This window comes from Eublepharis macularius, chromosome 1, assembly GCF_028583425.1.
Source record: "Eublepharis macularius isolate TG4126 chromosome 1, MPM_Emac_v1.0, whole genome shotgun sequence".
NCBI classification, from domain to species: Eukaryota; Metazoa; Chordata; class Lepidosauria; order Squamata; family Eublepharidae; genus Eublepharis; species Eublepharis macularius.
Window position 1 is genome coordinate 100,210,822 of NC_072790.1, and position 26,240 is coordinate 100,237,061.

At 39.4% G+C, this 26,240-nt stretch overlaps 1 protein-coding gene across 7 annotated transcripts in view; it reads right to left on the reverse strand.

Moving 5' to 3' along the window:
• The window catches only part of FYN (FYN proto-oncogene, Src family tyrosine kinase), a 153,643-nt gene that overhangs the window by 91,032 nt on the left and 36,371 nt on the right, over positions 1-26,240 (reverse strand). Inside the window, exon 1 of one of the 7 annotated variants that reach the window (XM_054975562.1) lies at positions 10,848-10,911. The exons of the other annotated variants lie outside the window; for them this stretch is intronic. The gene's annotated coding sequence lies outside the window, so the exon portion shown is untranslated. Of the gene's footprint in view, positions 1-10,847; positions 10,912-26,240 lie in introns of those variants that run through there. 7 annotated transcript variants of the gene reach the window in all.

Genomic DNA, 26,240 nt, shown 5'->3' on the forward strand with positions numbered 1-26,240 from the left:
AACTCAAAATGAAAAAAGATATAGCACCGGAAGACAGGACCACCAGTTCAGAAGGCATTCAATTGGCTACTGGGCAACAGAAGAGTACAAGTACCAATAGTGCTATTCTTAATGACAGGACTGGATTAAAGTTGAAAGGATGTGCTGATGTGAATAAATACAAAAGGAAAGTCCAAAGCTGTGTGATACATATAATAGAAGCATGGAATGTGAGAATTTTGAAACCAGGTAAGCTCAAAATCGTAAAATGAGAAATGAAACATTTAAATATAGTAATTCTGGGTGCAAGTGAATTAAAGTGGACTGCATTGGGACATTCAGTCAGAAAATTACACAGTATTTTATTCTGGAAATCACAAACTCTGAAGAAATGGTTTTGCTCTAGTAGTGAGGTGAAATATAGCACAAAGAATCAGGAACTATAATGCAAATTCTGACCAAATAATAATCAGACTTCATGGAAAGCCTGTCAACATAACCATCGTTCAAGTTTATGCCCCAATTACAGATGCTAAAGAGGAAATTGATCATACACTTAAACAAAACACACTGATAATCATAGGTGACTGAAATGCAAAAATAGCAGGCAAAGCAGAATCAAACATTGTCAGAAAATTTGGACTAGGATCATGAAATGAAGCAGGGAAGCTACTCAGAATTTTGTGAAGCCAACAATTTGTTCACTGCAAACATGTGCCTCAGGCAACCAGACAGACAATGGTATTAGGGTTGCAAATTTCCAAGTGATGGCTGTAGATGTCCCAAAATTACAAGTGATCTCCAGGGGTCAACCAATACAGACTGACCAATACAGAAATCAAATAGATTACAAAATTGGAAGCAGAAGATGGAGAAGCTCTATTCTCTTTGCTAAAACAAGACCAGGAGCAGGTTATGGAACAGCCCATGAATTGTTAATATAAAAAATTAGATTAAAGCTGAAGAGAAATACTAGAAGAATCATAGTGCCAAAATATAATCTAAACAATATTCCTGAAGATAAATTAAGGCAAATTATTAAGGAAGAATGTGCAAAACTATTCTGGTAGCCAAAATAAAGGAGAAGTGGAGATGGATGACTGATGAAACTCTTAAAATTTCGAAAGACAGATGAGAAGGAAAAGTAAAAGGTGACAAAAATAGAATCAAAATTGTATATGCAGCTTTTCAGCAACTTGTACACAATGACAATTATAATAATTAAGACATAGAAATAGAACAGACAACAAAAAAGAAAGAAATAGAGATCTGTTCCAAAAGATTCATGAAATGAAAGGGAAATTCAAACCAAGGTTAGAGATGTTGAAAGATCAACACTGAAATATAGTATCTGATTAGGACAAATGAAGAAATGATGAACACAGTACACTGAAGAACTATTCAGAAGAGACACAAGTATGATAGATACCTTCAAAGAAAAATCTTTTGATAAAGAACCTGCAATTTTAGAAATCTAAAGTGAAAACAGCACTCAAAGCAACTTGGAAAAACAAATCACCTGGACTAGATGGGATATGACTACAGGTATTTTAAGAGTCCATCAAAGTCTTAACAAGAATATGTGAACAAATATGTAAAACAGAACATTGGCCCACAGAATGGAAATGCTAAATATATATATTCCAAATCTGAAAAATGGAGACGCTAAAGATTGCAGCAACTATCAGACCACCTCATTAATTTCCCACACAGTGAGGCTCAAAATTTTACAACAAAGACTTTTACCATATGTGGAACAAGAAATGACAAATGTTCAAGTGGAATTCAGAAAAGGAAGAGGAGCTAGACATTATACTGCAAATTTACAGCGGTCAATGGAGCATACCAGAAGAAAATCAGTCTGTGTTTTATAGATTACAGCAAAACTTTCAATTGTGTGTATCATGAAAAGCTATGGATAATGTTAAAAGAAATGGGTGTGTCGCAACACTGGATGGTTTTGATTTGCAACCTGTACTCTGGAAAAGAAGCTACTGTTAGGACAGAATATGGGGGAACAGAATGGTTTCAAATTGTCAAAGGTGTCAGACAAGGATATATTTTATCTCCCTATCTGTTCAACCTATATGCATAACACATTGTAAGGAAAGCTGGATTAGATTTAAATGAATATTGAGTGAAAATTGGTGGAAGGAACATTTGCAAACTGAGATATACAGATGGCACCACATTACTGAGAGAAAACAGTGAAGACTTAAAATGCCTACTGATGAAGGAGAAAGTGCCTGAGCAGAATTACAGCTGAACATCAAGAAGACAAAAGCAATGATTGAGGAATTACACAATTTTAAAGCCAACAATGAAGAAATTGTTAAAAGATTTTCTATTCCTTGGTTCAATCATCAACCAAAAAGTAGACTGCAACTAAGAAATCAGAAGGAGATTGAGACTTAGAAGGGCAGCCCTGAAGGAACTAGAAAAGTCATTTAAGGATAATGAAGTGTCGATGGGGACCAAGATCAAGATAATTCATACTATGATATTCCCCATTACTATGTATGGATGAGAAAGTGAAAGAAATTAAGAAAACTGACAGGAAGAAATTTGTTTCATTTTAAATCTGGTGCTGCGGAAAGTTTTACAGATACCACCGACAGCCAAAAAGACAAATTTTAGATAAAATCAAGCCTAAATTTCCCCTAGAAGCTAAAATGACAAGACTGAAACTATCATATTTTGGTCTCATCATGAGAAAGCACTGGAAAAAAACATAATGCTAGAAAAGGTGGAAGGCAGTAGGAAAACAGGAAGACCTAACATGAGATGGCTTGATGATAATAAATGAAACCATGGCCTTCAGTTTGCAAGATCTGAGCAAGTTAATGATAGGATGTTCTGGATGTCATTAAGTCATTGGGTCACCATAAGTCAGAAACGACAGCACTTGACTCAAACACACAACCTCTGCCCATTCTCCTATCTTCTCCAGCTATCTGGTCCAATGGCTTTGAGAGTAGTTGTCCTACCAGATGGTACATGTGACTAGTTCCATATCTAAATTATGAGTCTCCAGCCTGTTTTTTCTTCTTTATCTTCTTCTTGCTGTCCTTGTCCAGCCCATTTTAAACAGAAAACAACATTGCCTTTTATATTGTTCTCATAGTTCAGCTCTTACACATAGCATATTATAACTCTGTTTTCTCCACTGGATCCTCTACTGATTCTAAACCTGAATGGGAATCTCTGATTCTAATTATTCACTGGTGTCCAGTTGCTCTTGAGCATTTTGGCTGTTCTTCATTGACTCCACACTTAACCTTCTCCCATCAGGTTTAAAGGAGATATTACTGTTCTCCCTGTCGTATATTTGAATTCTTCTATCCAATTCTTTATCAGTATTTTAGAATCTGTTCAGAAATAGACATTACTAGATTTATTATTAAGGGCTACATTTTCAATAAAAAAGAAAATATTTATTTCTTGAATTCATCATCTGCAAGTTGGAAATTAAACTCCTAAATGGGGTTTTGCAAAGAATGTGCATGTGATTGAACCTACATAAAAGTCAGCATACTTGACTCTGCTTCACATAAATAGTACAACAGCTGAAAAAGTATGCAAAAGAAAATCCACTTTTTTGAGAGGGGGATCAGAACAACAGAGGTGGCCCTGTTAACCTAACTCATTTTTTAAAATAATGAAAATTACATTCCAAGGAAGAAATATGACCAACCCACACATAGCAGCAGGACAAGGACTCCAAAATTAGCAATCAAGAATCTCCTGAGGGAACTGACCTCTCTGTCACTGTGACAGACAGAAAATTCTCCAAGTGTCACCAGCACAGGAAAAAAACATAATATCACAAAAGTAATGCCAGAAGAATACTAGAGCAGGGGAATCAAGAGAACAAAGCAAACTTTCTGACACAGTAAATGGGCACCATCAGTCAACATATAATTTTATATATTTGTTATTAACAAATTTTTACCCTGCTTGTCTACCCTTACAGGACCACTAAAGCAGCTAACAAATTAAAAACATGCATATTAAAATATCATCTTAAAAGCCATTAAAACCAAAACGTAAATGCATCATTAAAACAATTTAAAATTAGAATGTAAAACCAGAATTTAAAATAAATATAAAAGATAAAAACAACAGTTTTAATCAATTTTAACTAATATAATAAAGCAAGATACAGTTTGGTATAGTAGTTAAGAGCATGGGACTCTAATCTGGAGAGCCGGGTTTGATTCCCCACTCCTCCACTTGAAGCCAGCTGGATGACCTTGTGTCAGTCACAGCCTCTAGGAGCTCTCTCAGCCCCACCCACCTCACAGGGTATTTGTTGTTGTGGGGATAATGATAATATACTTTAAACTGCTCTGAGTGGGTAAGTCATCCTGAAGGATGGTATATAAATCAAATGTTGTTGTTGTTATTATTACCTCCTTTTCTCAGGAGAAACAGGAATATCATATATACTCTGACACCTACCATCACCATGACTTTTAAAAATATTTATAATTTTTTAAATTACTTCATTTATAACCCACCTCTCTTCCCAAAGGAAACCCAAAACAGTTTACGTTGTTCCCCTCTCCTCCATTTTATCCTCACAAAAATCCTGCAAGTTAGGTTAGGCTGAGAGTGCTTAGTAAAATCTGTTAGGCCTTCTTTTACCTGCAGATATCCCTTAATTTATTTTGATGAATCAATTCCAAATTGGACAGAGATGTGTTACTACTTGTACTATTCAAAACAGCAGCCAAAACACTTTTGAAAGTCAGGAGAGCTTCAAAATCTGTTTATGATATAGCATGGCAGGTGTGCGTGCATGCACACTTGTGCAGGAATGGGCACTGTATCTATGTACTGCTGTTCCAAGAGGGCACAGTGGATGCATAAACCCCTAGACATGTCTCTGCTGTTGTGGGTAACAGATTTTGTAGCAGGAGTGCGTACCCGAAAAATATTCGGGTTTCCCACTTCAGGTTTGCCCGAAGCGGGGAAAAAATCTGGAATGATCTGGAATGACCCAAATCTCGAAGCAGCAAGCTGCTTTGGGATTCGAGTGTTTAAAAGCTTCATTATGCTCTGAAAAGATCCCGAGCACACCGAAGCTCAAAGTCACCTTTCTCATGCTGATCGCGAGGGGACAGTGACAGGAGAGGGGATGTTTCCAAACGCCTCATGCCCAGATTCACTTGATGTGCATCTGGTGAAGCTGGGCACGGGCGTTTGAAACTGAGTAAGCACCCCTTCTTCTGTCACTTGCCAGGGGCCCCTTCTCCTGTTGCATGCCAGTGGCAAAAGGAGAGGCACTTTCAAATGCCCCACTCCTGGCTTCACCAGGGGGTGCTTTCAAAGGCCCCACGCTCGGTTTTCACTTGATGTGCATTGGTTGAAGCCGGGAGCGGGGCATTTAAAAGTGACAGTACCCCTTCTCCTGCCACTTTCAAACTTCCCGCCCCACCACTTTTTTTCTCCCATGGGAGGGAGAGGAGGGAATCCTCCTCTCCCTCCCATCGAGGGAAAAGAGCGGTGGGGTGGGAAGTTGGAAAGCAAGCAGCACTTTTCTTGCTGTTTGCAATGCAAACAGCTAGAAAAGTACTGCAGGAGCAGTGGCTGCCACTTTGCTTGAAGCTTCCCGAATGCTGGGCCTGATTCGGGAATCCCGAATCTTTCTGATTTGGGCCCAATTTGAGGTTTTGTTCCAAATCAGAATCCCAAATCACACACCCCTCTTTTGTTGTTCTTCAAAAACTCTTAAATCCTATTTGACTAGAGCTGACAAGAGGACAAGAGAAATGAGGATGTATATGAAACAAAATAATTAATTAGTTTCAAGGTTTCCATGAACGGTGTGAGTGTGCTGAAGCAACCTTTCCCCATTCACAGAGCCCCTTAAAAATCTACTGATAAGCTTGGGGTTCCTCCAGAACAGCATGCACAGCAGTGTGAGCTGCAGCCAGAAGGGAGAAATCAGCTGAAATCACTTCCTCACTCTGGATATTTTAGATGGTTGCTGGAAGGGTGCTTGTAGACAGTTTTTGTCCTATAACCACCATAGTACATGTATAAAATAAATTCCAATGATGCAGTAAAAATGCCAGCAAAGGATAATTATACAGTAGGTAAAATACTGTTAAAATAATATGCCAAATATGGCTGGACAACTCAAGTGACAGTTTTGAACAAATAAACAGTTTTCCACAGAAAATGTTGAAAGTATATTGAAACACTATGGCTAATAGTGCAATCTAAGCATGTATCCTCAGAAGTAAATCCCACTGAAGTAGTAAATGTTTTTAGGATTGTTGCTTAAGAGACTGATATGAATAAAGTTCCCAGCTTGAATCTTCTATCAAGAATTCATTAAATAGCCTTGAGCAAATTATTCTCGGCTCCTTCTTTCTTTAATAGGGGGTTAATAATATTCACTGGTATTCCTTACAGGGATATTGCAAGAGTTACAAAATTGCACATGTGAAACATTCTGAACATCCTAAAAGCATTTATAGACCCCATATGCTGTCAGGTGTGCTAGGCACAGATGGTGTGCACTAGAAAAGCAGCAAGCACTTGTAGGGCAGTAATATAGAAATGTCCCTTTTTTCACATGACAGAAGCAAGGTGTGTGTGTGTGTGCACACGTGCATTAATTGGCAAATGATTTCTACCATGACAAATGATAGTGTAGTAATGTGCTTAAATTAAAAAAATACACAAGTCAGACCCTAGCTTTATACTCAAATATATCAGAAAACATTTGCCATCCTCTATGGCATCCACATCCTTGTCTAATTTTATTTTGTAAAAAATGTGTGTTTGAGAAACTAAATTGGCCATAAATGTCAGTTTTACAAGAAAAGTTCTAGCAAAAGGAAAATGCAGTAATATAGAATAACAACAATATCAAATAGCCTGCATGAGAAACAGTTTGAACATTTCTATCATCACTTATTGCTTCTCCACATTCTACTTCTGTCTTTTTTTAGATAGTGGCAATGAAGGCAAGAGAGAACGTGTGCGGTAAGTGACAGAAATGAATGAGTTAAGAATAAAACACACAAAAAGCAAAGCACACTTTTAAAAATAGCCTTGTTACTCCCACATGATGCCTGGCATTTCATTTGAAATTTTCAGCATACAGTCACATCCTTGAGAAGCGGGATACACGAAAGCAGCCCAGCAAACTGCAACATGGCTGATTAGGAACAAAGAGGCACACAGGAGAATAGTTCACATCTCAAGAGTAGTTTACAAGAAGACATTCAGTTAGGAAACATGTGGTGGTGAGAGAAAAGAGAATAGAGAGTTCAGAGGAACAGCCTAAGGGCCTGATATTGCAGAAGCACTTGCTGACCATACTCCAGCAATGCCAGAGACTGTCCTGCCAGACTGTGCAAGTGGGCCCCTGCCACCGGTCCCTGAGATAATCTCTAGGGGCCAGGCTACAAGTGACAAATGACACAGGTTGGACACTTGTCAGCTTCCCTCAAGTTTTGATGGGAAATGTAGGCGTCCTGGTTTTACAGCTTGGCTCTCCGACTGCTGTCCAATGGACTCTTCAACTGTCACTTGTCCAACATTCCACCACGCTGCCTACATTTCCCACCAAAACTTGAGGGAAGCTGACAAATGTCCAACCTGTGTCATTTGTCACTTGTAGCCTGGCCGTAGGCCTCTACCAGACAGGACATGAACCCAGGTTCATAGTCCCCCAGGACCCTGTTTCACTTCCACAGGAATGGCGGTGGCATAGGACCCAGGCTGAGACACCACAAAGAAGGTGAACTGCTAGGCTGGCTGTGTGTCAACTCCCCGTAGATCCAGAGCAGAACACAGAGTGGCCGAGCACAGCCTCAAGAGCCTCAACACTGGCCAGCAGAGGCAGCTGAGCCAGATCACTGCTCAGCCTGTTTAAATTGAAACTTGAGAAGGCTGAATTGCTGGATCAACGATTCACTAGGTGCAAGCTCTGTGATCCAGCTCCCAGGATAAGCTGCTGTGCTGCCACTCGGTGGTCCTCCTGAGCTTACCTGGCCAAGCTAGTGGCCCTACTCCTGAGGAGTCCAGACCAGGTCAGACTGCAGGGTGCAGAACATCAAAGTTTCAGCAAAAAAATGCAGTCTTCCATTAATAGCTTAACTTGGTAATTTAACTGTGAATTCAAACAAAAGTATATTGTTGTGGTAGCTTGCATCACTTTTCCATGTACTTTGATGAGATTCATAATGATTTTTTGTGAACATTTTGAAACAGTTTTAGTACAATCTAGGTTGATGTGTCAAAGAAAACAATCAAAATTTTGAGAGTACCATATCAGGGTTATCTAGAGACAACAATACTAATCTACATGAACAAGCAATTCCAAGGCTTTTCCATCATATCCTGCTTGCTGAATTTTTTTGGTGTTAAAAATTCAGCTGATTTCTCAATGGAATTGTAAATTCCACTTGCCAGCTCTCTATTATTATTCAGAAACAAGTTGAGTCATGAGCCCCTGTGCTTTTCATCGTTTCTTAGCTCACTTTTAAATTAATTTAGCTGCTAATTCAAGTCCCTCACTTCCCCAAAATATAAAAACAAATTGCAACAAGTTTAGGAATTGATGTTCTCAAAGTAAGTGATTGTAGGTAAAAGGTAAACACCAAGCTCCTTGTATTAATGTCTTCATTGAAAAAAATCCTATAAATAGGGGTTTGTTTCAGTCTACAAATACCAAGTCATTACTGACCCATGGGGGGACGTTGCATCACGACATTTTCTTGGCAGACTTTTTACAGGGTGGTTTGCCATTGCCTTCCCCAGTCATCTACACTTTACCCCCAGGAAACTGGGTACTCATTTTGTACTCTTATGCATTTGTTTCAATTTATAGCTAGCTCACAAAAAGAACTACTTGGAAAAATTCTAATATTACAAATAGCCAACAACATTATGAACAATGTTAGGTTCACTAAATAACTATGAGAATTTCATTATACCATTTTTCCTTCTAAGTGCTATGATGAGGGAAAAGAGGCAAGTGCTCACATTCAGAGAGACACACACTATGTGACAAGCCCACACTAAGCATTTTGTAGATTGAAACAAACCCCTAATTATAGGATTTTTTTCAATGAAGACGTTAATACAAGGAGCTGTTTATAGCAATTTCCACAGACATGAACCGTACTTGGTGACTGCCCATTTTAAGGAATTGCATTCCACAACTTGAAAACTTTCTTTTGAATTTTAAGAGATATATATAAACACTTGCTCCATTTCACTACCTCCAATTATACACCAAATCACAGGATTTTACCATGCTCTTAATTCTAATTTACTGATGCTTAAAATACACAGTACTATTCTTTACACTCTGTATTATATTGTACATACCATAACTGAATACTTAGGTGTTTCACTGTTGCACTTTGGAGCAACGTGCTAGAATTATAAAGGAAAAAAAGTATACATTTTCATGCATTGCCAACACTTTGAAATGGGGGTGGAGCTACATGGAAATAGGAACCTTCCAGTACCTTCATATTTTAGTGTAAGAATATAATTTATTTCTTACAATCCACAGAGCAAGTTTTCAGTATGAATGGCACCATCACTTCCCATATAACAGTTCATTTGCACAGGTTAATTTAAAAAAATTAAAATGCAGTTTGTAAGTCGTTCCGTTTCCCTGAAACCACTAAGGGCTTGATCTGAAGTTCTGAACTTTATGTTCCTTTTTATGCAGAAAAGTGCTATGCTGCAATTCTTGAATTCATTTTTCCTTCTGGTAGGAAAGCACAGTAGGAGCCTTTGCGTACAAACCACAGAACATGAACTGCAGCCACTGGACTAGCTATGAGACTTTAGCTATTACCTAACAGGCCACGAGCTCAAAAACAAAGAACCACCTTGAAATATTTTTGAGTGTCAGATGTGATAACGTTATAATATGGAGCTGAACTTTTAACTACAGAAAACACAATACTCTATCTCTCAGAGCACTGTACTCTGAGCTCCAATTCATTTTTTAACACAATCTAAAATTCTAATATTGACTATTAAAGCTATATGGCTAGAGGCCATGTAGCTTTATAGGGAAGAACAATCATCTTCCCTATACAACACATACTTTATGCTCATATGTGGCCCTGCTTACAAATTGCACTCCCAACATCAAAGTATGTTCTCCTCAAGTAGATGGTACCATGCTATGATATAAAAAACTGTGCACGGGGAAAGTTGACATGCCTGCTTGTTGCTTTAACTTGTAATAGATAGCCAAGATGCCTGTGCAGACTTTTCCCTGATTATTTATCAATTGGTATTTTTGATAACAGTCATAGCTAGTTTAGCTAGCACTAAAGTACACTAAAAACAGAAATGTTGGGTGCTGCATCAGATCATGATTTTATCTGACGAGCAGTCTAACAGAAGGACCTTTTCATATTTTAAAATGGTTATTCAGCTTCAGCAGGGTTATTTAAGAGTGTTTCAAAGGTCTTCCCTCAATCAAATTTCTCCAATGAATGGAGAAATCCAGACAGGATGGATAGGTCAACTACAAGATTGCATTTTGGCTTCTTCGTAGCCCTGAGATCAGGAGGAATCATTTCAGTGGCCAGCTGGGTCAAGAATGTGATCAGACATCCACTGATCTTTACGAAGCAATAATATTGCTCTCCGTGCACAATGGAGCTACAATGATGTTTAAGAAACTACAATGATGTTTAAGAAAGTAACAGCAACGTGACTGTGTTGCAAGTTATTTTTCTTAGAACGTTGTTATTCATCCCAATTAAAGTATTTTAAAAACTGTAATACAAAGATCAATACTTCTCTATCCAGTAAAGGAAGAACGATAATTTCCTCATATATACAATAAGTGTTAGAAACGACAGTGTGCTTACCAGATATATGCAGTTCTCTTGTATACAGACTGCTTCATATTTTCCAACTGGGCTGATGTTTTTCATCACATTAGATCAAGAGTGCTTGTGGTTTGCCTGAGCACTCTGTCACAACTTGACTGTGGCCCCCCCTCAAGCATTTATACATTTCCTGCCTGGAAGACAGCTAGTGCAGGAAAGAACATGAAAACTCACACACAGATAACCACACGTGATAATTGCATGCAGACCTATTATATTGTGTGTACACATGTTACAAAGCCAGAGCTGGTTGCAGTTTTCCACCACATGTTCATGTTTATACACCAAGGAACTCTGTCTTGCCTTTCTGTCTTGTCGGGATCAAGCTTCAGTTTATTGGTCTGTATCCACTCCAAAAATACTCCAGGCACCAGTTCAGAGTTTCTATAGCTTCCCTGGGATCAGCTAGAAGTGCAAGATAGAGCAGAGTGTCAGCAACGTATTGGTGACAACCTAACCCATATCGCTGGATAATCTAATCCAGTCGTTCCATGTAGATGCTGAAGGACAAGATGGAGCGCTGTGAGACCCCAGAGGCCAAGGGACCGAGTAGCAGTTCCCAGCCCCACCTTCTAAAACATATCCTCCAGACATGACTGGAACCACTGCAAAACACTGCCTCCCAGTCCAAGCCTGAAAAGTCAATCCATGAAGATACCACTATCAATGGTATCAAAAGCCACTGAGAGTTCCATAAGAATCAACTGAGTCACACTTCCTCTGTCCATCTCTGGGTGCAAGTAATATACCAGGGCATCTAATGCTGTTTCAATTGCATTACCAGGCCTGAAAGGATCCAAGCAATAAATTCCACTGAAATTTGTATGACTTACTTTGTAAGCTTTACTTTCTGGGTAAAATTGCATAGGATCGCACTAAAAATTCAGCTAACCATTAGCCACCTAATCTATCAAAATTAATTGGGTTTTAAAAATGCTGCAGCATAGTTATTTGTTTAGTGGTCGTTGTGCCTAATAGACAAAACACAATTCAGCTGGGTTCTCTCTCCCCCACCCCCAGCAGCTGGAGGTATTTTCATGAGCCCAAATATCTTTGGCACTTCCTGGCACTGTAACACTTTAAAAATATACTCAGTAGGTTTTCTTTACATTCTCTGTAACACAGATTACATTCTCATTCTCATTTATAATGTATTAATTGTGACCCCTCTGATAAATAGGAGCACTGGCAAATTAAATCTTAGTAAATAAAGTTTTTTTAATGCAAATATTACCAAAATGAATAGGTTGTCACAAGAAGTGACTAGAAAGACATTATAGTTTATTTCTATGTGGAAACCACTGATTTATATACAAATGTTTTATAAATATAAGGCATTGCCCCACACTCCATCTAACTCTTCTACTGTCCAATCCATTGCAGCATGACCTTGAAATAAAACACACATGGGACTGTGCAGAAGGCTTGACTGTTACTAACTGGAGTCACCAATAAGGATAAAAATTTAGCTCCTACTCCAGTAGCATCCTAAAACAATAAAGAACTTAAAGCAGCACACTGCTATTTTTGCTGTATCATTAATTTGACAGTTCTTTTAAAAAACCTGGCATGTAGCACATGCATTTGAACAGTTTAACCAGGGCTTTTTTTGAGGGGGAACACTCCGGAACACCGTTCCAGCAGCTCTAGAATCTGCCCATGTGATTCCTTCCTCCTCTGGCTCTGCGGGCTCTGCAGAGGAGGTTTAGCTGATTTGAGTTCATTCTGCTTTTTTTTTCATTTGTGAGCGAGAGAGAGAGAAAGAGAGCTGGGGCCTGGCACAAACTCTTCAGAAGAGTCTTAGCTGCTTTGAGTTCATTCTGGTTTTTTTCATTCGTGAGTGAGAGAGAGTGCAAGCAGAGCTGCTGGGGTCAGCTCTGCAGAGGAGACTAAACTGCTTTGAGTTCATTCTTTTTTCATTTGTGTGTGTGTGTGTGTGTGTGTGTGTGAGAGAGAGAGAGAGAGAGAGAGAGAGAGAGAGAGAGAGAGAGAGAGAGAGCAGAGCTGCTGGGGCTGGCTCTCCAGAGGAGGCTTAGCTGTTTTGTGTTCATTCTGGTTTTTTTCCATTTGTGTGTGTGTGAGAGAGAGAGAGAGCTGGAGCCCAGTACGGCTCTGCAGAGGAGGGTGAGCTGCTTTGAGTTCATTCTGCTTTCATTTTATTCAGGGGTTTCTGTGTATGTGTGTGCTGCTTTGAGTTCATTGTTTTATTTTCATTGGGGGAGAGGATGGGTGGGGCTGCATGTGTATGTGTGCCGCTTTGAGTTCTTTCTGCTTTCTTTTCATGGGGGTGGGTGGGGCTCTGCATATATATATATGTGCGTGTGTATCTCTGCGTGTATGTCTCTCTCTGTGTGTTGCTTTCATTCTTTTGTTGACTGAAGTTGACATTGTTATGATTCCCACAGCTTTTGAATGCAGATTGGTTCTGTGTTAGTTAAATATATCAGTTATGGTTATTTATAGTTAAATATATCAGTTATGGTTATTTATATTAGTTAAAATATCATTTATGGTTATTCCAGTTTTATGCTAGGAATGGATAGCTGTGTCCAAGTCACAGAAGGCTTTCATCAATATATTCATCAGCGTATAAGTGTTCTTATGTCTTCATAGCTGTAACTCAAATGGTTCTCCCCACCCTCAGCCGATTAACATCACTGAAACTGCAGTGGACATATGGGTGTTAAAGAAATTTTTATGAATATTGTTTGTCTGGGACATTGGAATATTTATGAGCATTTCACAATGACAAAAGAGCTTAGCCATTGGTAAGGTAGAGTTGGCAGGCAACAAAAAAAAGCCATTTTAAACAAACTATAAATCTAATGCAGCTAAAGTTGAGCATCTTCTTTTGAATTGCTTCAGTAAAGCAAAACCCTCCCCGAAAATTTGAAAATTCAGTATTAATTAGATTAGGAATTTCAAACTCTGTGGAATTTTGAGAAAGAATTTTGGAATGTTTTTTTAACGCTGGCAGAGGGAATTTGTTAAAATTTTGATTTGTGAGATGGGTTTTGGATTTTTAGAGGCCCCCTCCTTCTTGCATATTTTAAAATATGGTTCCAAAGAAATGAAATGGTTGGGAAAGGGAATGGAAGATTTCGCTTTTTGCAGAGGATACAGAAAGGAAAAAAACCCTTTCTCATAATAATGTAATTTTCCAAGGTTACTAACATTTATCTTGTCGTAATGCATTGTGCTGGGTTCCGGGAAGCAGTATCACTTCCAGGAGAGATAGCACTTCCGGAAGTGACGTCATCAAGCTTTTCCGGGAGCGTGCCCATGCTTTGCGCGAGCACATGTAACGATAGAGTTGCACCTCCACTTTTCCCAGAAAAAAAGCCCTGAGTTTAACCGTATCTAACTGTTGTAGAGCTCTCTTGTAGAACTGTTGTAGCCTTAATTTCCATCACACAGTAGAATATCAGAGTAATATTCTTCATGCAAAATAATCTCACAACATTGCTTGTGTCTTTGGTTCCACAGAGCAGATCTGTAGTAGTGAGAAAAATGTCATTAATTTCCATACAACCCCTTCTTTACAGGTGTTAAATAGATGATCTCTCAGCACTTGTATCAATATCTTATATCTAAAAATACCACTGCTGGAGCCAACATTTTAAAGAGCAAATTCTTAAACATGTTAATGTCATCTGCTCGGTAAACAGATGCCAAAATTATTAAGTCAAAATTGATGAAAATGTTTGAAGCAAAACACTAACAAGAATTAGTATCTGACAGTACCACTAGCATTTGCGACAAATCTATAAATTTATAGATACAGAAACAGGCTAAAAATTAATGGCCATAGTTAATGGTCAACTATGAAAAATATATTGAAGCTTTGTCTCCTTTGAATTGGGAGAGTAACGTCAATATCCCTCTTTAACTTTGGAAAAGGAAGATGAGAGGGGACCCTATGACAGTCATGCAGGAAGGAAGCTGCAGCCCCTGCTTCCCCCAAGCCCTGCTCTGGTTCTAGTTTCATCTCCCCTCACCTATACTTCCTTATAATTGTGAAGACTCCTGCCACTACATCAAGCACCGTATGTTACCTTTACCGCATGTTACCTTTCTAGGTTCCCCTACACCATTTTTTAAAAAGTAATTGTATTTTGCATAAGCTTGTTCTTTTTAAACTGAGTTTGCAGAACTGTAAATTATAGCCAGGCTCAACCCAGTTGTGTGGATTTTTTTTGACCCACAGAGAGCACAGCCCTTGGTTATTCAGTATAAAATTCTTAGTCTTTGTTGGACAGGTAGGAGTGAGAAAGTGTGTACATGGGAAGGAAGCAGGAGTGATTGTGACGTTTGATCCAAGTGCCTTATTTTTTTAAAAAACAAAGAGGGGAAAACAACTGAGAACGGCACACAAAACAAACACAGGATACAGGAAGACTAAAGATTGGGGACAAGTCACATAGTAGCTATACTACTGTCTGTCCCTTAACATCAAGACTCCACGCATCTTAACTCTAGGAAAGGATAATGTTTGGACTGACCTTATTATCCATGGCTGACACAAGGTAGGATCCCTTGATAACCCAAGCTCAGGTTAAAAATGGCTAAACTTTGAGCTGATGTAATGATGTAATCCTGGCTACATGGTTAAATCAAGTGAGGGTATTTTTCACTGGAGATATCTTTATTCCACTATCTTTTCATATAAAGTCAGCTATTTGCCCAAACAATGCTAAAAAAGCAAGTACTTTTGGTAGAGAGCCAGTTTGGTGTAGTGGTTAAGGACACAGGACTCTAATCTGGAGAGCCGGGTTTCATTCCACACTCCTCCACTTGAAGTCAGCTGGGTGATTTTGGGTTAGTCACAGCTTCTAGGAGCTCTCTCAGCCCCACCCACCTCACAGGGTGAATGTTGTGGGGATAATAACATACTTTGTAAACCACTCTCAGTGGGCAATAAGTTGTCCTGAAGGGTGGAATATAAATCGAATGTTGCTGCTGTTGTTGTTACAGTAGGTAAAGCACCCTTGGGAGGGCACAGATGGCTATACTGAATTCAGGGTATATTGCCTATACCTGAAGCACAAAAGCAGATACAGCAGATAGTTTAGGGTTTTATAGTGGCTTCGCAGCCTGTTTGTGGAGAAAGCTTTATTGAGAACCTCTCATAACCATAGCTAAGAAAGCTCTATTATGATATCATATTGCCACCTGCAGTTGTGCTCTCTTACATGTCTTGCAGCTTACATTTCATTATTAAAAATATTTATGTCCTGTATTTTTCCAAAAATATGCTTACAGAAATATTAAAACAAAACAATTAACAAAATTCACTAAAACAGCACTATTAAATCCAATTGTAATGTCATCAGAAAATCCCCTTAAAATCATCCATAAAATAATCAGAAAAAGAAATATTTGAGTAATATTATTCAGCTGAGGAAAGGGCAGAAGAAGGTAATAAATCAACAATGTTCTGGGAAAATAAATATGTTTCTTACTAGGTACTTAAAACGCAACAACTTATACAAGGCACATTTCTGTAAGGAGGAGGAGGATTTAACTTAAGTTAGAGACTTCACCACACATCAACAGAAAGTGTACAGAATCACCACTAATGTTATTTAAAGCTTTTCTCTAGCCCTCTGACCACCTACATCATTTCTTACTTTTATTTTTTTAAATGTGGCATTAAAATAACCTACCTACAGAGGGAGTCCTTGGGTAGAACAAATAAGGAGCTTTAGGCATTACCTTTTGCTATAATGGGTTACCTATACAATTAAGTCAAAGAAGCACAGGTCTCGGGATGGCAATTGCTACTAAGGACTGTGAGGAGTAAGCACCTCGCCTTCAGATGTGAGTCAGTGAGTATAATATGAAGGTGTCTGTTGCTTCTTTCTGCTCTAAACATGGCTGAAGAGAAAGTCACAGCTGCTGTTCCACCATGTGCCAGGATTCATGAGCAGCTGACAGCTGTCCATAAATTAACATCTGTTCTCTTTCATATACCTCCTCCACCCAAAGATATAAGATTTTATTTATTCATGATTTATAATCCATCCTTCTGTTTAAGCATTCATGGTAACTAAAAACACTCAGATGACAAAGAGAAAAGTGACTATGTGGCACATGGATACTGTTTATACTATTTGCCTGGCAACCACATAAAAGTCCTTGCAAATTAGAAGATACAAACTCTAGAAAATGCCACCTACTCTTGCTCCAAATTGGCTGATTAGGCCATAATTCAAAATGCCATCTTCAAAATGCCACAAAGGAAATGAAGAATCTGAGGATTTAAGAACAAACTATGTTTAGTGGAATGAGCAAGGAACTAGATTCTCAAACTGGCTTTGAGATGCTATGAGAAACTCACTTTTGAGCTTGGTGAACAATTACATCATCAATATATCTAATTCTCAACATTACCCCAGCTTTGATACTTAAAAATCCAGATACCGGAGATATGAATGGACAAGACAGATCTTTCTATGAACCTGAGAAAAAGCTCAGAAAAATCTGAAATCTAATAGAAATCCAATAGAAGCAGTGTATATACCCTTTGAACCTTGGTTTCTGTCAATAAAGTCAAAGGGAAGGGGTAGTGCTTTTCCAAGGCTATTTTGGCCTTTCAGTCAACCCATGATCTCTTCTCTCCTGCCCTGGATGGAGGACTCGTAGGGCCAGACCCAGCAGCAACCACCAGGCGACTTACTGCCATGAAATTTATGACTTAGTACCATGTACCATGTTACTACCATGCTACTCATCCAGCGCCGTAATGGTTATGACAATGACAAGCAATTTGCCTGGTTCAGGAACACCTTCCACACAACGTGCACAACTTGTCCAGGCCCAGCAGTGGCCATAACATAACTCATGTGAGCAATTTGCTATCTCACAAATTTTGACCCTTGACTAGAATTTTCCCAAAAGGAGGGGGGGTGCGGAGATGAGAGACAGTGTGGTGTAGCAGTTAGAATGTCAGACTAGGATTTGCAAGACCCAGGTTCAAATCTTCACTCTGCCATGGAAGCTTGCTGGGTGACCTTGGACCAGCACACACATTCAGTCTAACCATCCTCAGAGGATTGGTGTGAAGATAAAATAGAGGAAAATGAGGTAAGCTGCTTTGAGATCCCATTGGACAGAAAGGCTGGGTATAATGAAGTAAATAAATAACAAATATAGTTGAAGATTGAGGGGGCAGATAAAAGAAAGACTGGTTGGTGTGTGTGGGAAGGAGAGAAACAAGCTGGGAAAGGGGAAAAGATAAGGGGGCTGCCAGGAGGAAAGAAAAAGAATATAGAGTGGGGAAGTGGAAATGGGAAAGTGAGGCAACCTCTACAAGTCCTCTGCAAATCCTCACAGGTTCCCTGCTTGTAAAGCACTATTTTCTAAACAAACCACACAGCACACTTGGATCTATCAAAAGATGTATTCTGTGATATAGTACCCCATCACCATTAAAGGCTGGCCTAAAGTTACTTGGTGCATTGTTACATCATTAGGGAGGTAAGATCACAAGCATAACCACTTCTCAAGAGTCTGAGACCTTTTGTTTCCATCCAGATCTTTCTACTGCATTCTGCAACATTAAGCTATGTATTATGCTGTATCCATGCTGCACTATAGACAGTCTTATCTTTTAATGCATCAATGGTTTACCAGAATCATCTGCATTATACTTTCCAATGAATCTCTACATTACGTTTCTCCATCAAGCTAAACTAATAAGCACATTAGAACGTGGGCTGTAGTTCTGTGAATAGTGTTTAAACCCCATTGGCTTCAATGGGATTTACACAGTACCTGTATCAACAGAAAACTGTGATTAGAGCTTTGAACTTTAAGTCCTTTATGACCAGACAGTGACTTTTGTAAAAAGTAGAAGTGGTTTCTTGCAAGGCATCATGGATACAATGGCTAGGTAAATAAAAATGAGATCTGTAACAGAGTTACTATGATAATCAACACCCAACAGATTATAGTGCAACATGAAGAGACTTTCTAACCGGAGAAGGTTTCAACAGAACTAAGGATATGTACAAGCCTGGAGTAAAAAATTAAAAAGTACTCTGGATCAAAGTAACATAGGTATGTTTATCAGTGAGTGGATGTGGTTGCACGGTGTGATAGTATGAGTAGTTGAAAACTTTTTTTGTTTATGATGTGTTAATCTATTTTTCCTTTTCAAGTCGTTGCTGGTTAAAAATGTACAGATTTTGTTTTTATGATGATGGGAGGCGGCAGCTGTGGGCTCCAGAGATGAAAGTTGATTGGCTAATGCTGACAGCAGGGGGCATTTAGCTGGAGTTTGGGGGGTTCTGAACTTGCAGTGGGCTTCTGGAGGAAAGTGATGAAGTATAGACTTGAGTGAGGGATAGAAAGGGAGAGAACATGAGACAAATGAGAAAAGCAATTTTCTTTGTCTTAGAATTTTTTTCTTATTAGTTTTATTTCTGTAAAGAATAAACATTGTTTTAGATTTCATTAAATCAGCCTTTTGTACTTAGTATTATAACTTCAGTGTAACAGCAAAAGGACAGGAGCGGGGTGAAACCGATTTACATACCCTTGAAGACCATTTAGCACCTTACACTGTTAAAGTATCACAAATCACCAGCAGAAGGAAATATTTGATTTTTATATTTGTGCTTATGTAATTAAAATATTTAAAGTAAGCCATATTTTAAAAATAGAGCTGTTATTTCTTGCATAAAGTCATTTCTGACAAGCTGATTTTTTTCTTTCTGTAGTTGATCAAAAGGTTGCTGTGTCACACAACAGGGGGAGAGAAAATGCCACCATGTGCTTCAAATGTCAGCCTTGTTCTGCTCTACTTTGACATTACAAGACTAGCAAGATATTCTAAACAACTGCCTAAGTCAGAAGCACATAAGAGCAGTGGAATTTGAAGATGGGAAAGGTAGCTACTAATTTAGAAGTATTTAGCACACAGATGTGCTATTGAGTTCTCTACCACAGCCAAACAAGAATGTTCATAAGAATTGATGGGTTTTTTTAGATTAATAAACTACTTGAAAGCTTGAGACCTATAAAAGCTAACATTTGGGAATCAGAAAATACGATTGTCGCTGTATGTTTAAAACTAAGTAACTGATCACTGAATTTTGACTCCAGAATGTGTTGGCCATTTCTTGTTCTCTCTCTCTCTTTTAAAAATGGTATCTTTTCCAAACTGGGGTGTCTTTTTGTACCATAACATGCCATGGACAATTAATAACATTGTTGGTCCTTTTTATATATATATAATGATATACAAACAAGTTATTCTCTGTTCCTTATGGAAATGGACCACATCAAGTTTAAATATACAAGTGGCATGTGAAACCTTTGACTCGCTAAAAGCTCTTGTTTTACAAGGTAATCCAGAAAAGTGGTATAAATTCCTCCTTCTTCTCAGGGCAAACAACTGTTGTGAAGAAAAAATCTTAATCAGGTTGAGACTGTGGGCCAAGCTAGACAAGATAACAACAACAACAACAACAACAACAACAACATTCGATTTATATACAGCCCTTCAGGACAACATAATGCCCACTCAGAGCAGTTTACAAAGTATGCCATTATTATCCCCACAACAACAAACACCCTGTGAAGTGGGTGGGGCTGAGAGAGCTCCTAGAAGCTGTGACTAGCCCAAGGTCACCCAACTGGCTTCAAGTGGAAGAGTGGGGAATCAAACCCGGCTCTCCAGATTAGAGTCCCGCACTCTTAACCACTACACCAAACTGACTCTGGATGTGTCCAGACACATCCCATGTCTGTTTTGGCACTTGAAAATGTGTGTCAGGGAGGGATAAGAACGCCTCAGCCTGCTGTGCTGCAGGCCCCATCAGGATCAGGCCTTTGTGACATTTTTAAATGGCTTTAAAATGGTGGCGGCTTTCACAGGTTGGACCCATGGATGCTGTCACATTTAGTTTAGCCCTGAGAGTCCTGAACAGATCGGAACATACAGACATTCCCCCACTGGCAGAGGCCTCTTCCTTTGCCATCAGAGCTTAACCCTGCACACACGGACATCTGTTTTTATGTATTAGAACAAGAAAAAAACCTATATAAGCAAGGACTAAAACGTCTCCAGCTGTTTCTTTGTTCTTTTTCCTCCCCCCCCCGATATTTTATTTAGGCAATAAACAATACATAAAAGATAAAAAACAAAATCATTTAACAAACAAACCAAACTAAGGTGTTTTATGCATAGTCACTTTAAACTGGCCATTCCAAACATTTGCTCCGATTGACATAGATTTAGTATTGCTCTCCTGCGTTCTGCACCGTCAGAGGCAGCTTCGATTTGGTGTCTTATTTTTGAAAAAGAAAGCTTTGGTGCAGTTTTGGGCTTTAGGGGGGAATCGCAATACACGTCATTTTAAAAAAAAATTCACGTATGCATAGTAATATTGCCAATGTTACTACATCTCTTACCTCGGTCCGTCATTCCCCTCCCCTTCCAAGTGCTGATATTTGTTAATTTGACAGTCCTGCTCCCGCCAAAATTTGGCAAGGATTGGCAGGGGACTTTTGGCCAGCGGAGGCTTCAGGCTTGGCAGCAGAGGTGATTGTAGGCTTGGCACACACAGACACAGACACACACACACACCCATCCTTGTGGGCTGCCAGTGATAATGCACTTGATGCTATGCTGTCTGGAGCTGGTCACCTCACCCCTCCTGCCTTTTGCCCTTAATTTGCCTACATGTACAAGCATATGGCTGCATCATCAAGTTGGCTTGTAAATATGGAAGGGGGGAGACCTGCATCCCAGTATGGGAGAACGCCCTCCGCTCTGTTCTGCCCCACCCCTGAAGGAAACCTCAAGTGGGCTTTAAACAACATTCCTTTTTAAGTAGTCTTTTAAGATTATAGTCACTAACACAACAAGGTCACCTGAGTTGGGTCTGCTTAAGCATATTAATCTGGTGATTATCATTGCAGCATTACTAATAATATATAATAACATTCGATATACCGCCCTTCAGGACAACTTAATGCCCACTCAGAGCGGTTAACAAAGTATGTATTATTATCCCCACAACGAACACCCTGTGAGGCTGGCGGGGCTGAGAGAGCTCCAGAGAACTGTGACTAGCCTAAGGTCACCCAGCTGGCTTCACGTGGAGGAGTGGGGAATCAAACCTTGCTCTCCAGATTAGAGTCCTGTGCTCTTAACCACTACACCAAACTGGCTCTCGTCAAACAAAAAATGGTGGAAAAAAGGTCTGGGGAACTGAGGAGGGTGGGTGTGGTTACCCTCGGATAGACCAATCAGCTCCTGTGAAAAGAAGCAAGTGGGGGGGAAGAGAAGCAGAACGGGAGTATTTGATTCTGCATGGACAGAATGTGCATTAGCAATGGGTAGGCAGCAGCTTAAAAAAAATTTGTGGAATGTGTGCAGGGGAAAAAACTGGGGGAAACACAGGCGAAACCCGTTTCTACTTCCCAAGACTCCCTTGCAGGTGCAAAAGTCAGGAGTGCATGGGACGCAGAATAGATTCTGAAACGCTGCAAAGTGACTATGCATAAAACATGTAACAGTACATATAAACATAAAAGAGAAAAAAGGAAAGGGACAATAATGAGAAGAAAAAGAAGACAAAGAAAAAAATAAAGGAAGGACTAAATAAACTACAAGTGGGGTTCTGATTTTCTCCACAACAAATATGTATCATTTTCAATTTTTCACTTACTCTGCCCTCTTTTTTCTAAAGTTCATATTCCTTAATTCATAAATCCACATACCATCAAATCATTATTATCTGTTTCATGTAAAAAGTCTATAAATGTTTTCCATTCAACCAAAAATGTAGATATTGTCTTTTCTCTAATCAGTGAAGTAAGTTTTACCCTCGATGTAAATTCCAAGACCTTTATCAACCATTCCTCCTCCATTGTGGGCAACATTGGAGTTTTCCATTTTTGTGTATGCAGTATTCTTGCTGCCGTGATCACATATAAAAATAAAGTTCCAAAATGTCTACAGCTGTTTCGATAAATAAGTTCCTACTGATGATAACTGATGGTTGGATAAAATAATTGCATTTACAGAAATGGTTGTACAGAATTTGTCACTGGTGACTGGTACATAGCAGATCTTCAGTAATTAGATTATAAGCATTTCTTACCCTGAGCCTCCCTCTGCTTTTTTTATGTTGCAACAGCAGACCCCGTTCTACGTCTGTATTCTTACCTAGGATTAAGCAAGATTTACTTCTGAGTAAACATATATAGGATTGTATTGCATGTAAACTGCTACAGGGGAAGCTCTGGAACTACAGCTTGGCTAGGACACTTCAAGACAATATAAAGGTTGTTGGTTGAAAAAGAATGTCCAAAATTTCCGCTACTAGCTTTCCTTGTTGTTAGCTGTTTTCTAAATAAACAAACATCACCTTCAGACAAATAAGCATCAGCTTAGTTCTGTATTAAATGCAAAGAAATTCTGCTTTGGTCCCTGGGGCTATAAAATATGCTGCCTCCAAAAGGAGATATAAAACTTCAACTTACAATGTTACCTCAGGGGTTTGCTCATGCTACTTCTACTGAGCTCAGAGCTTCTTGATCCACATACAGTTTCCTCCTGACTTCTGAACAGCTCCATCACATTTATGTCAGTTGCTGATAATGCTGTCTTATCTGCATAATCTTTTCCTCAACTCTGATGCTTTTTGTATACATGGAAAGGGAGATCACACAGAAAGATACACAAAAGGAAAGGAAAAATTAGACTGGAGGCTGTCAAGAGTGTTTTTCTTAGAAAAGGAAATGAAGTGGCGGAGAGGGGAATCTTCAGCTGGGGAAAGAGATGTGAAGTACAGCTAAGATTGCCAGATCCTCTTACCCTCCTGGCAGGAGGAGGGGATCTGGCACTTTCCTCCAAAATTTCCTTGTGCATGTGCAAATCACACACATGCTCCCAGTGTGGTGCACTGCCATCAATTCCAGGAGTGACATTATTGTGCAGGTGCTGGGAACACTCCTGCGCTTTGTACTGGGCCGATTGTTAATGAATCAGCCCATTTGAGGCCCAAATCAGCTGAGCATGAAGCGCTGGAGTACTCTCAGAGCCTGCGTGATACCATCACACCTGGGAGTGACATTGTCTCACTGCACTGGAAGCGCGCCATGGGAGGCCTGTTACCTGGCCTTTTCTCCCCACTGGCCAGGTGGATGGTGGGGGAGGGGGGGAAGGCTGGGAACGGGGGAATCCTCCACCCCCACTGGTGGGCCAGCAACCCTAAGTACAGCATCAGATAATGTGCATGTCACTCTCCTGTATCTTTCCTTCTAATTCCAGAAAAGTAATGCAAACTTTGAATGAGTACCTGGAGACAGTGTACTGTGTGATAATAGAATACCATGCTCTTTGATGGTAGAATATCAGCAAATGAAGGTTTGTGCTCTTCCTGCAAACCCCCATTGCAAATCATGGTTCCAAACAGCACATTAGAGTGTGTAACAGGGAACCACATGCTGCTGATCACTGCTCCTGATTTCTGTCTGCTTGGCACTCCCACCTCTATGGTATGGTGATTGCTGCAGATAGAGTAATGCCTGTAGTACATAGTACTACGTACTAGTAGTAACTATAGCTTATTAGTGCAGACATATGTACAAACTTCAATTAGTGTGAACTTTGGTTGGTTAACCCATCTCAAATCACAGCTTCTAATTCAGCACTGCAATTGACTGCAAACCATGATTTAGATATTTCAGATGTATTGCCTAATAGTTAAGCTTTCTTAACCATGACTTGATGCTACATCAGACACTAGCTTTACTAAACTGAATCGAGACTGAATTTTCCAATGACAGTGGAAAAGACCTTTCCTGTCTCCCCTCTTACTGCACCCCATTGACCTCACCAAAATGTTGCTTGGGAGTGTTGGCGCAGCGTGGTTTGAACTGTAGCTGAGCTATAAATAAGGCTTCCACACACTTATAGTAGTAAAAGTGTATGTACATTTATTTTAGTGACTTATATATACAGGACTTTGTTCTCACTGTCAAAGTGCTTCGCCAAGCACTTAATGGAACAAGCTCCACACTTACACCAGACACAGCTGGCTTATATACATCCATAGCACCCCCCAGTGTCCAATCCCAGCACATCAGGTGAGGTGACTAAACTGTTTCTTCGCTCTTGCATCATCCAAGGACCTGTCAAATAGATCTTTTACATCAGTTATGACAGACAGACCTAAACAGCAAGATGCACACATGCTTCTTGGCTCATTATGTCAACAGGGAGGGACCCTCAAGAACAGCAGGAACAACAAAGCAGAAGTCTGCAGTAGGAGAAGTGAACTACTGAAAATTATCCTACTCTTCCATTAGTGGGAATTTATTCTGAATCCAATCCAATGTGTTGATTGGTGGTGGTGTTATCAACAATATTTTTGAGATTTAATTACTTAGGACAGGGTGAAACATTTCATTACAAGTCAATAAAAATAATTCCAGAGATGCAAGATAACATTACTTTCCACTGTTTTTTTTAATTTAAGTGCAAAATAACTTCCGTTTAGCTCGGTTTTCTTCCTGCAAGGAAATATTGTGTGGTGTTGGCAGTTCTTCCCAGAAGGCACTAGTTCAGTCGCTTAATGGATACTTTCAGTGTTGGGTTAATTCATCCAGCTGTATCTGTAGGTAGCCTGAAAGTACTCCCCAAAGGGTAAAGTTATAAAAGCAGAAACAATAAAGTAATCATCTAATGATTGACTGATTGATTGGATTTCTAGCCCGCCCTCCCCACAAGCAGGCTCAGGGTGGGTTACAATCATAGATAAATTACAACAAATAAAACCAGTAAAATACAACTCAGTACCAACATGGATTTCAACATGATGAAGCCAAAAAGCCTAGCCAGACAAAGCCTTTTCAGACTTGCTATTTTTATTCTGATTGTGAAATTCTTAAGACAAGATTTGGAAAAAATCCATACAATCTTTTGATAACATAAGCTATGCAACTTTTGGCTGCATTCATGCACACGCATTCTATAACTCCTATTCAGAAGTTGGCTGTAACCACACACATCACTCTTCTCCCAATTCCAGATGAAGAAGTGTGCAGAAATGCATTCCTTCCTTCAATTCCCCATCTGTCAATGCAGTCAGATATTCAAAGGAAATAATCAATTTGAAGAGGTGGGGAAAATTACTTAAGCCTTCAAAGGGAAAACGGCTCTTGTAGTGCAATCCTAAACAAGTTTCATTCATCTAAGTCCACTAACTGTAATGGATTTAATGTGTAAACTCTGTTTATAAAGGCACTGGCAGGCTTCCTTTCCCGTTTCCTTGTATGTCCCCTATGTCCTAAGATATTAAAACAATTTGGAAAGAAAGAGCTGAGACAGAAGGCTGTATTATGGATTTTCCT